Consider the following 12,949-nt stretch of genomic DNA (forward strand, 5'->3'; position numbering starts at 1 on the left):
GCCCAGGTGTCCAGTCCCCTAGCCCAGTGTTCTTTGTCTCTGCCCCTACTCGGTGCTCCCAGTGGCTTCTTGTTGATTCCAAAGCCCTTTGGCATTTAAAGCCTTTACCCTGTTGCCTCAGAGCAGCCTGGCTTTTCTTCCTGCCCCAGCAGTGCCAGGCCCCTGCCCCTGAGTGGCAGGATTTATAAGCTGATTTTGTTTAAAGTTCACGCCCGTTTCCATCCCTTCGTGCTGTGCTCCTGCCCAGTTTCTCATCCAAGTGCCAACCCCTAGAAGGCGTGAGCTTCCGAGCTCATCCCCAGTAGGCTCTCAGCCCCCTGGGGGGGAGGGGGCCTCTGAGGATGGGATGTACAAAAATGAGCTCAGACCGCAGGAGGCTCAGGTCACGACAACAGTGACTCACCCTGAGTGGCAGTTGACAGAATACTTTCACATCCTGCCGACTTCACGGCAGCCTGGAAGCCAGGCTGAGCTGCCGAATCTTCCCCACTTTATAGGGGAGGACACTGAGGTTCAAGGGAGGAGTGATGTCCCATAGCCAGTTGGTGGCCAAGCTTTGCAGCGGGGCCTGGTTTTCTGCCCTCCCCGGCTAGTGCCCACTGCCCCGCACAGAGCCCAGAGCAGGTGCTACATAAATATTTGAGTGAGTGAATGAGGGCCACATGAGAGCCAGACTAGGGGTTAGCCCAGGGTGCAGCAGGAGTATCTCATCCAGCTTTGGGAGACACAGGAAGGCGTCTTGGATGAGGGCTGAGCACGCCTTGGCTGAGTGTTGAAGGTTCGGTAGGAGTTACCCAGTCGAGGTAGAAAGGTCAGTCTGAGCAGCCGCTGAGCCTGAGAAGCAGAGTGACAGTGCTGGTTGTGGAGAGTGGGCGTGGCCAGCTGTGAGGAATGAGGCCGGCGCTCTCAGCGGGGACTTCGCTGGCTAGGGACAGGGGCTTGACCACTAGGACTTCTCAAGGTCCCTCCAGGGGCCAGGCCCTGAGGGCTTGCTGAGTCCTGTGGTCAACAGTGCCTGGTGGCCTTAGCCGACCAGCTGTCCTAGATCCCACTGAGAGGCCTGACCTGGGGCTGTTACTGGGACTTTTGGGGAAAGTTGAAATCCTGGTGAAAAAATGAGTGAGGATCCCTAAGCAGGCTGGATGTGGATACCGAAGAACCACCTGCATTGTGTGGTCCTTCCAAAACCCTTTTTGGCAGAGACTGTGGCTGATGTGGCCACATCCCTGGGAGGATTTGGGAGAAGGCCGGACATAAAGGGGAAGGGCCGAGGAAGCAAGCCCATGGACTTGCCTGTAGGAGTGACATGGAGAGTACGCAGGGGCCTTCCATCCCCAACAGGTTACCCGTCTGGGCCCAAGGTGGGGAGGGACAGCTAGTGCCCCATGGTCAGTCCCCTGTATGTGTGCCTGGTGCCCCCAGGGCTTCAGCTCTGGCGCCACAGCTCTGAGCAGCGCATCAGAGACCCTGGCTCAGCACTGCTCCCGGAGACATGCCTCGCGCAACAGATTCTCTGTGGTTAGTAGCCCTTCAGGAGGGTTTCCATGTAGCAGGCCAGGTGAGAGGCAGAGATGCAGAAGTGAACACCATGGGAGAGCCTGGCATGGGCACAGCTAATTCTGAAACAAAACCATAGACACTAGTGACATGGGCTTTAGAACTGGGTCCACATATTCATTTATTAACTCAGCTGTCTGACTCTGGGCCAGATGCCACTTCAGTCCTGGCTCCGTCGTGGATCCATTAAGTGACCGTGGAAGGGACTTGGCTTTTCCGTGCCTCAGTTTCCTCATCTGTAAAATACGTGTGATGTTAGCTCCTGAGTCATAGGGTTCTAAGATTAGATGAAAGAATGCATGTAATAGAGCCCCTGATACACCAACTGGTAAGTGGCACACCCTCGATAAGATAGAATGTGGGTGAGGACATCACCGCCTGGATTGTACCCAAGGAAAGCAAACAGGGTTGCGGAAGACAGGGGGACGTTAATGTTCTTGGCAGGCTGTTGGGTTAGGAAGATGAAGCCTGGAGCCTGGCCACTGCCTTCCAACCTCTGAAGTGTTGTCAAGAGGCACGGGCACAGGGCACAGCCTTGTACTCTGGTTTCGGGAGGCAGAGTTGTGGCCAATGAGGGGAAGCTAAAGGGAGCCAGATTCTACTTCTCACCAGGAAGAAGGGTAGTGAGTTCCCCATCCTAGAGTAGTTCAACCAGAGGTCAGCTGCGATTGTGGCAAAAATAGAAGAGGGGACGCAAGCCTCGGACGAGGAAGCACTTAGGATTCCACTTGAGACATCTCATTATTGTGATTACTATAATGTTTGAGGCAAAATTTCAGAATTTGGAAAAGTATAAAGAAGTTTTAAAGTAGTTTTTAATCTCACCATGAAGAGGTAGCCTCTGTGTACATTTCAGTGGCATTCTTTCTACTGTTTTCCTCCATGTATGATATATGTGAATGTGACTATTTTTGCAGAATTGGGAAAATATTTTATCTTATTTATTTGATATATATTCATTTGTTTTTTGGCTGCGTCGGGTCTTGGTTGCAGCGTGTGGGCTTCTCTCTAGTTGTGGCGTGAGGGCTCCTGAGCTCGTGGGCTCTGTAGTTGTAGCGCGGGGGCTTAGTTGCCCCACGGCGTGTGGGATCTTAGTTCCCCGACCAGGGATCGAACCCGCGTCCCCTGCATTGGAAGGTGGATTCTTAACCACTGGACTGCCAGGGAAGTCCCTGGGAATATATTTTAAATGATTATATTCTAGTTACTTAATATTTTGTTGGGGGCGTTCTCCCATGTTAAATAGTCCGCGGAAATGTGATTTTTAATGGCCACCTAATGTTCTGTGGCTTATTTAACCAGTTTGGACACTTGGTTATTTACACTCCCCACTGCTACCCACCCTTGTGTTTTCATCCTAAGCTGGGAGACTGTGCCTTTTTGTCAGAGGGGAGAGGTTGGGGGAGGGAGGGCCTCCAGGGAGAGATGTCATCTTGGCTGGGTTTTGAAGGTGAATGGGGGCCAGACGCTTGTGTCAGGGTGAATGGGGTTCACAAGAGGCAGGGCCCCTGACACCTGGTCGGTAGGAGCAGGGCAAATCTGACCTTTGAACTTGCTTTGCTGAGTGTGGGACAGAGGGTCTACGAAAGGAAACTGCCTTTCCCTGGCACTGAGTCCTCTGTCCCAAACATTGTGGGGACGTGGCTGTATATGTGGCCTCTGAGCTTTGCCCAACCCCCAAAATGATGCCCCCCCAACCGGAAAAATCATCCTAGTTAAAGTCAATACAGGCTTCCATATGACCTCTGACAACCTTGTGAGGTTCAGTGCCAGATTTCTATGTTATAAAGAGACATCTGTGCCCTGTGACCTGAAACCCATCAGAATAATTCCTAATAAATCCTTGCCTTGGACACACAACCTTTGGTAACACACTTTCTGCACATGTACATGCTTTTTAATTCTGTTCCTTTGTAGCTGAATTCCCAATCAGCTAGCATAGGTCCCTGAGAGCCTGAGATGCCCCCAGGCACCTCAGGATTTCCATTGCTGCCTCAGTTGGGTGTTGAGTTTGGGGCCCATGCTCCACGTCATCACTTGTGTTTTTTTATTATAAAAAGGGCCGAAAAGATAAAATTTCAAATTGTTCGTCCGGAAACAGGATGCCATATAAGTCAAGATGGTGACACTCCTGGTAGGAGGGGCTGCCACTAGACATCTCAGTGTCCATAGGTTGGCTAGTAAGCGAAGGTCTGAAATCTACCTGAAAAAGAGTTCCAAGAGACCTCAGTATAACATTCACGAGTGTTCATGTTCAAAAACCAAACTTGGAAAAAGTTGGGTAGCCCCCATAAAAGGAAGAGTCTGATGGATGGCCTGAGTCCTGGCTCTGACATCTCGGGGTGCACTTGGGTTTCCCCCCTCAAGGCCTGTACTTTGTCCTCTCAGTATCCTCCACCCTCAGAGCACTGTGAGCCACCCCGGATGACTGATCGACCAGGGACTGGGCCAGGAAGGGAGCAGGACCTGCAGGTGGGTGCAGGGGGAGCTCCCGGGGCCCCACCCCAGGCAGAGAGAAGGAGAGAGAGAAAATGAGAAATTCCACCTATCTTTAGCATAGATAGATCTAAATCTATCCATCCCCCGAAGACAAGCCATCGACTTCTCACCAGGTAAATGTGAATCCTTAAAAATCATTTATCTTGTGTCACTTTATTTTCAAATCTGAATCTTCCAGAACATCTAGGCCAAATGCCTCACAATACATCCATCCCACACCCATGCTTTCCCCCCAGATACATGATGTACAAACTGACCTACTTCCAGTTTTCCTTCCTCCCCAGCAGAGAAGTTCTTTTTCAGTGTACAACGAATCTTGTCATTTTCCACCGCCCCGTGCAACCCTACCCCCTGCCGTCTCCTTGAGAAAACAGCTTTGACATCAGAAAAGTTATGTGTAATGGATTTTTTTATGTTTGTTTATTTGTGGCCGTGCCACGCGGCATGCGGGATCATAATTCCCTGACCAGGGATCAAACCCGTACCCCCTACAGTGGAAGCACAGAGTCTTAACCACTGGACCGCCAGGGAAGTCCCTTTAATGGGTTGATTAGTGTCCCTACCCAAACTCATGTACACCCAGAACCTATGAGTATGACCTTATTTGAAACGGGGTTTTTGCCAATGTAATCAGTCAAGATGAGGTCATACTGGATGATGGTGGGCCCTAATCCAAGGACTGGTGTCCTTGTAAGAAGAGGGAACTTTGGACACAGATACACGGGGAGAAGGCCATGTGATGACAGAAGCAGAGACTGGAGTGATGCAGCTCCAAGCCAAGCAACTCCAAGGATTGCTGACAACCACTGACAGCTAGGAGAGAGGGATGGAACAGAAACTCCCTCAGAGCCTCCAGAAGGACCCAACCCACCTGATACCTTGGTTTGGGACTTCTAGCCTTCAGAACTGGAAGAGAATAAATTTCTGTTGTTTTAAGTCACCAACGTCGTGGTGATTTGTTACAGCAGCCCTAGGGAACATATGTTTTAAGGTTAATTACTCCCCACCCTCTCTCACCCCTCCCCAACCTTGCCACCAGTAGAAATGGGCAGGAAGAGCCCAGTGCCTCCCCTTTGGAACCATGGCTTGGCAGAAAGGTAGGGAGCACTGCAAACAAGGAGGTGCTTGGACAAGGCCCAAATGCTGTTGGACACCAGCTGCAGTACCTGCAGAGGAAAGCGCACTGGGTCGGGGGTCAGGAGTGGGTCCCACTCCTGCCTCTGTCACTAACTTGCTGTGTGATCTCAGCTGGTTCTGTCCCCGGGCCTGATACCCCCACCAGTAAAATGATCGCCATGGCTGCTTTTAGGTTCCAAGAGAGGTATTTATTCTGCCTGTTGTTGTTCATTGTACACAAGTCAAACGTGAGTACACTATTGTTTGAAAAATTCTAAGAATTTAGGCAAAACTGAAGCTCCCCCTCCTTGACTGCAATAATTCTAGTCCTTTCTCTAGAGATGATGACTGACTGCCATCAGTGTGCGCCTTTCTAGGTAGTTTTTCCTGTGCATTTACGTACAGTAGAAATAGTTTATTTTGCCTATTCATATTCTACCAAATGGCTTTCCACTGTTGTCGGTAAATTCCTACTTGGTTTTTTTAAACATATGAGTGGCACTGCCTAGTGTTATATACCTTAGTGTATTGAGCTGGTGCCCTGTTGTGGATATGAGCCTGGTTTCCAGCGTTTCCCTGTTACAAGTGACCCCGCCCTGAGCACCCTGGAGGAGCCACCGTCCTCGCTAATGGGTGCCGGTCTCTGCTGGCCGTGCTATGGCAGGGTGGGGGTGCTTTGCCGCGTGTACCTTGCGAGGTAGCTGCTGGGCTCTGTCATCTTCTGCTCCAGGCACTGCAGCGCCCCCTTTTACATCCTCTCCACAGGAGCTGCTCAAGAACAGAGGGTGGTATGAAGGGTTCAGGACACCCCCCAGACCCTCCTGAGAAATGCCCCTCCTTCCTTGTCCTGCAGAGAAGTCCTCTCCATGCAGCGGCTGACAGCTGAGTGTGTCCAACTGTCAGCTCTGCCGTGCCTGGAGCCAGCGAGCGTGACAGGACTGATAGAGGATGAGGTGTCAGGGTGACCTCACTCTGCCCCTTCTTTTCAACCCACAGCATACCAAAACCAGAAGGGCCCTGATGTATCCCATTGCCCAACTCCATGCCAGAGAGAGGAGGAAACAGAAGCCCAGAGAGGGGAGGGTGCTTCCCCAAGGTCACACAGCAAGCAAGTAGCAAGTCAGGGGCCTGACTCTGGACTCCGACTGGGGAGTTTGCCATTGGGTTGCTGAGACAGGTGGATATCCAGCCGTGTACGTCCCTTCCCCCGCTGTGGCCACTGACACCGTTTTCTGTCCCACTCCTTTAGGGTCCTTCTGCCTGGCGGACTGACCCAAATGCTGGAGATGGTACCGAGTGCTTCTGCCAGCTCCAGGCGCTCTCAGGCGAGCAGAGCTGGCAGACCCCCTGGGAGGCTGATATGGGACAGGAAAAGGTGGGCTCTAGGGAGGAAGAAAGGGGATGTGGTATACTGGAAACTCTTTCCCAGGCCTCAGCCTCTCCATCTGTGAATGAGGGGTTGGGCCCTGCACTCACTGTCTGCCATGGGTGGGCTCAGCAGGTGCGTGGGAGGGAAGTGGTTCTGTCCTCCCCTGAGATCTGTTTCGTCAGCTGGTCAGATGGGAGGGATGGAGGCCACATCCGCCCCTGACTTGGGGTGTTCTAGGGGCATTGCAGGTATTCAGAGAATAGGCGGGGCCTCCTGACACAGCTGAGAGGTACTGGCTGGTGCTCCTACCTTTCGTTCGGTTGCGTGGTCACGTCGGTATGTCCCCAGGCAGGCACTGGCTGATGCTGACGCCGTCATGTGTAAAATGAACAAGTTGAAGTAAATCTTTGGCGTCCCTGGCCGCGTGAAAGTGAAATCACATTCAGGCATTGCTTTGGCAAAATACTTCTGCCCATCTTAGAGATGGGGAAGCTGAGGCCTGTGATTATGGTGTTCTTACATCCGAGGCTCTGTACTTTGGGTGTGAACGCTAACATTTCTCACCAGCCCTGAACATTTAGGTCCTGCCTCTCCCCCACCCGAAGTCCTGGAGGGGCCCCTTGGGCCTCCGCCTCCACAGGCCGCCGCCGCCACCTCCTTCCTGCCTCTACCCTCAGCCAATGGGCTCTGCTGTGGTTGTTCAGATCCCGAAACCACGCTGAGTTCTGACACCGGAAAGGCAGCTCTGATACTGCAGAGGGTTGTGACATGAGTCCCTTGAGGCTCAGAATCCCCTAATCGTTTGGCTACTTGGATCAATCTGGCGTGTGCACGAAGGACGCGGAAGGGGCTCCGCCTCGAGTCTGGATTCCCTTTAGGGCTCTGCTCCCTGCTTTGTGGCCTCTGACAAGCACTGCTCACCTCCCCTCTGGGCCTCAGTTTTTCCATCTGGAAATAGGAGGTGAGGATTGGAATAAACTGTCTCCAGGGGCCCTTCCATCCCTGTCTTCTGGGTCCCAGTAAGCCTTCCTCAGCGAAGGTGGGTGTGACAGAACTATGCAGCCAAGGGAAGCCAGGGCTGTGGTTTATGGGGTTGGCAGAGGAGCTTGGTGAACTCTTAAGCGTCCTTTGATTACTAAATTCTCGAAGCTAAGCAGGATTAATGAGGCCATAAATCACACCATTCAATCAGAAATACACAATGCCTAAAGGCCCATGAAGAAGATGGAGTGATGGTCCCTAAAGCAAGGTTAGACCAAGTGTCTTCAGGAAAGGCCAAGCCAGCCTCAGGGCTTGGCTTCCATCCTAGCGGGATTCCCAAGGGAAGGAATAGCTGGGAAGTTTCTATCCAAGTTGCTTCTGCCTTCCTCATTCTTTCCTGATGAGGCTCGGAATTTGAGGGAAGTGAGGAGTCTATCCTGGACACTTCAGTATGAGACTATGAAAATTCACCCCAAAGTACTGCAACCTGAATAATACTCAACAGAGCCCCCTGGGACTCTGTTAATGTTGGTGGGTTTTACGTGCCACCTGCACTAGCTAAACACTTGATGCTTACCAGAGGTCTTGTTGAACATCAGGGATATTTTATAGAATTATTGATGGTTGGAGTTGAGGGCCCTCTGAGATCACTCAGTCAGTCCAACCTGCAAAATGAAGTTTGCCTCTTCTTGTATGCTACCAGTGACAGAGAGCTCACTACCACCACCCCACCCTCCAATAAGGCAGCCTATCTCTATTTGGGACAGTTCTGAGATTCTTCATATTGCACTTGAAACTTCTAGTCTTTGGACACCATCTTGCCCTTCAAGGCTGTGGACTACACACTAGCAGCTTCTACCTCATGGCAGTCCTGCAGAGGTTTGAAGACGGAGTCCAGAGTTTTTTCTTTTTGTTTTTGTTTTTTGCCTATTCTCGAGGCTGATAACTATTGTTAACAGTCCCTCCTGTCACTTGGTTTGAATCTCCTACTACATCCTGTCAGCTACTCTTGCACACCTTCCATTTGGTCAGTTTACCCTCCAAAATGCAAGCATATTCGAGAGGGTCTCACCAGGCCCAGTCCGAGCTTGCCTGGTTTCCTCATGGCTCTGGGCCCTGTCCTCATGCTCTGCCTGGACCCTGTCTGCTTTCGGAGCCGTGTTCTACCGCGGACCAGGTTTGCTTCTGGTTGACCCCAGAGCAGAGCTCTGGTCTGCTTGACAGCAAGGAGCTGGGCCCCAGAACGGTGCATGTCACCAAGATAGAGGGGCCCTGTTTCCAGCCCTCTTAGTTGAAGGGCTGCCCTGGAGCCCAGAAGGACTGAGGAGAACATCTGTTCCAACCCTGACCCATCACAGATAGGTCCAGAGAGGGGACAGCACTTCCCTCAAGTCACACAGTGAAGCTGGAACCTGGGTCTCCTGGCCTCTCCCCCAGTCCTGGGTTCTCCCTCTATCCCATGCTGCCAGCTGCCACCTCATAGCTTTCTTCGCCCAAGTTTCCATTGACACAGGAAGCTGCCATCCTTCTTCCAGAGCTCAGACCGGATGCCCCTCCCAGTCTGAGGCCTGCCCCACTCTGCTTTTGGAAGGGAAAATTTTTGTGGCCCCCTCCCAGCTCCTGTCCTCTCCCACTGCAGGGTGAACTCTGCTGCATGACCTCTGAGGAGGAAGTAGCCAAGGCCCCACCGTGGGAATTTTCCATGCAGTAGTTGCTTATCGATTCCCGCTCAGCTCCGGGCTGTGTGTCCTCAGGCTTTGGCGAGCCTCACAATCACCTGGATGGGTTGGTAGATCAGAGCTTCCCCGCACACACACACACCACCCTCGGATGCTGTAGGTCTAGAACTGGGCCTGGGAGCTGTGTTAAGCAAGGACTTCAGGTGGTTCTAATACAGGAGACCCTCTATTAGGCCTGGAAATTCCTAGAAATATTGTTCTGGGCATCATAACAGATACTGGGGCAAATCCAAAGTCGATTTCAAAAATGGTCCCTGTCCTCAGGGAGCCCCTTGGACTAGCAGAAGTACAGGTAACTGGGTAGCTACTCACATAGGTGTCTGAACAGGCCCTGGAGCGTAGCGCTGATAGGAGCTAACTCAGCCCTGGGGAGAGACCAAGTAGAAATAATATATGAGCGGGGCCTAGAGGCCTGAGAAATTATTGACCATGTGTCATGCTGGGATGGTCTTGAACACACGGTTGTGCATCTTGCGGCCAGGAGCACAGTAGGTTGTTTTGGTTTGGTTTTGGCCTAGCAAATTGGTCAACATGAAAAAAAATTTTTTTAATTAAAGAAAAAAAAAGACACTAGTCCATGTAGACAAGGTTGTAGTGAAACTGGCCTTCTGTGTGTTATTAGTGGGTGAGTTAATTGATAGAACTTTCTGGAGAGTAGAGCCAGTAATTTTATTTTATTATTATTATTTTTTAATCTTATATATATATATTTTTTAATTTTTATTTATTTTTGGCTGCATTGGGTCTTCATTGCTGCACGCGGGCTTTCTGTAGTTGAGGCAAGCGGGGGCTACTCTTCATTGTGGTGCCTGGGCTTCTCATTGTGGTGACTTCTCTTGTTGCAGAGCACAGGCAGAGCCAGTAATTTTAGATGTGTGAAAAATTTTATAAATCAGTATGTTCTCTAAAGCATGATTTGGAAATTAAAAAATGGAAATAATGTATATATTCAACAGTGGATTTTATTTTTCGGCTGTGGCATGTGGGATCTTAGTTCCCCAGCCAGGGATCGAACCTGTGCTCCCTGCATTGGGAGCGCGGAGTCTTAACCACTGGACCACCAGGGAAGTCGCTCAACTTTTTTTCCCTCAATGTGAAAAAAAAAAAGATGTGGATATTTTTTTCACATCTGGATTTATGTTTATTCACATGTGGGAGGGAATAACATTTTACAGTTAGATCACAAATATCAGAAAGCTACTCAAAGTGGGAGCTTCATAGAAATGTTAGAGAGTGGAAGGAGATACATGAAGGCATTATTTTTTTTAAAAAGCAAATTCTTTGCGGTCAACATATTCTTGCGAACTATTTTGAAAATGAAACACTCAATTAGATATTGAGTAATATTAATGATTTAAAACCAGTGGAGGTTGTATGGATTAAAAAACCATTCAACTGTGGTTTATTGATTAAATGATTAAATTCACCTGTAAGGATGTCATACTCAAGTCATTAAAATTAATATATTTACAGAATATTTAATGCCATGTAGTAAATGCTCATATTTGAAAAAGTAAGATGTAAGAAAGTATATATAATATTCCAATAATGAATAAATATGTATTACTTACTACCACTATAATTGGAAAAAGATGTTTACCAATATTTAAATATTAAGAAAATGGAGAGAACAATAGAGTGAGGACAGATTATGAGTCTTGAATGTCATTCTGAAGGAGTTATCCTGGGGGCAGGGGTGCCATCAGGATCTGGAGACTCAAGCACAAGGCCATGTCCTGCCTAAGGTCTGGAAGCTGTTAGTGGAGAAGAGTTTTCCACCTTCTGTGGTGGTTATTTGGGAGAAGACAGTTTCTCATGAGCTTTATGAACTTTTTTCAGGCAACCTGAGGCCAACGGCAGCCCAGAAGATCTAGGAAAGCACTGTGCGTCTTTGCTCTTGCCGTGCTTTTCAAACATAATGTGATAACTGTCATAATGCCATGTTTGAGATCTTAGAATATGCCAGACGTTATAGGTGGCTTATCTCATCTAATCCTTAAAATAACCTCCTGAGGAAACCAAGGCTTGGAGAGGCCATGTAGTCACACGGTGTTGGATTTAGTATTTGAATCCAGATCTGGGTGATTTTAGACTCCCACAGTTCTTAACCATACTGTTCTGGTCTCTACTGTTCTGAGACCTTGTTCTTATGCTGATTTTGACATCGAGGTCCCGTTAGACAGTGTCTTACCTCCCCAGCTCCAGTTTCCTCCCTTGTAATAACCCTTGCCTCTCAGTACGGTTGAGAGGATCTGAAATGAGACACTCAGAGTTTGAACGCCATGGGCGTCGTTGGGTGAAACTAAGACCTCCTCACCTCCACTTCACAAAGGAGGAAGTGGGAGCCCGGAGGAGAAAGGAGACTTGTCCAAATTTGTGGAAAAGCCAAGACTGGAATTCTGGAAATCTCACTCTCATAAAAACGTTGACCAGATTAGTGTAACCAGTGGTGGCAACAGGGACAAGACAACCGTTGATGTTTATCTCCCTCCTTCCTCCGGCCCAGGGTGGAGAGGCTGCCTCCTGTCATTTCCCCAGAATCCTGTGTTGACAGCTTGTGCCTGGGCCGGGCGTCCCCTCTCCCATGGGCAGGAGGGCGGAGACTTCACAGGGTGGGTGGAGGGAGGGTGACAGGCGTGCCAGCCACTGAGCAGATGTGGGGACCAGGGCCTGGGGGAAGCACTGTGCCTTGCTCAGTTTGCCGGGATTTCACGCAGCACCAGGCCCTGTGCCAGGCACTGTGGGGCAGGAGCAGAATGTTCTAGAAGCCTTCCCTTCTCTTCCTTCCTCAACCGGAAGTATGCTTTCTAGCAGCATTTCATTCATTCTCAAGTTCAGGAAATTGTTAATAATTTTTATTTTAGTAATCTATTATTACAGAAAAAAGTAAAGCTTTTCCTTTACAATGATAATTCACAATTGAATGCTTTCGTAGCCTTTTCACAGGCTGACTTATTGAAGTGATTTTGAAAATGGGGCCTAGGCACTTTCCTGGTGGCGCAGTGGTTAAGAATCCGCCTGCCAATGCAGGGGTCACGGGTTTGAGCCCCGGTCTGGGAAAATCCCACATGCTGTGGAGCAACTAAGCCTATGCACCACAACTACTGAAGCCCGCGCACCTAGAGCCCGTGCTCTGCAACAAGAGAAGCCACTGCAATGAGAAGCCCGCACGCTGCAACAAAGAGTAGCCCCCACTCACCGCAACCAGAGAAAGCCCGCGTGCAGCAACGAAGACCCAATGCAGCCAAAAATAAATAAATTTTAATTAATAAAAATAAAATGGGGCCTAGAATATCTTTTTTTTTAAATCAGAACACTTTTTCAAGGTATAGTTGAGAAGTAACATATTAATTTCAGGTGTACAACCTAAGGATTCAATATTTATATACATTGTGAAATGATCACAATAAGTCTAGCTAACATCCTAGAGCATTTTGAAAAGTATACAAAATAGCTTAAATTTTTTTTCTACCCCAGATCCTGGTCCAGTGGCCAGTGCCAGACTTTGACCAACTTTTCACCTCTCTGGGGTGAAATGAGAAAATTAAAGGTGTGAATGTGTGTGTAACGTTGAGTAAGATGTTACTTCACCTTTCCTGGAAGAACTGTCTTGAGCTTTCCTTAATATACTTTGGAAGGTTAAAATGTCTTCTGTTTTATGAAATGATAGTGATAGTCTGCAAATAAT

The 12,949-nt window shown here is 49.3% G+C and overlaps 1 protein-coding gene across 1 annotated transcript in view; it reads left to right on the forward strand.

Moving 5' to 3' along the window:
- CCDC69 (coiled-coil domain containing 69) overlaps positions 1-12,949 on the forward strand; it is a 53,520-nt gene that overhangs the window by 15,949 nt on the left and 24,622 nt on the right. The window lies entirely within an intron of this gene.

The sequence above is a fragment of the Phocoena sinus genome, chromosome 3 (assembly GCF_008692025.1).
Source record: "Phocoena sinus isolate mPhoSin1 chromosome 3, mPhoSin1.pri, whole genome shotgun sequence".
Lineage (NCBI taxonomy): Eukaryota > Metazoa > Chordata > Mammalia > Artiodactyla > Phocoenidae > Phocoena > Phocoena sinus.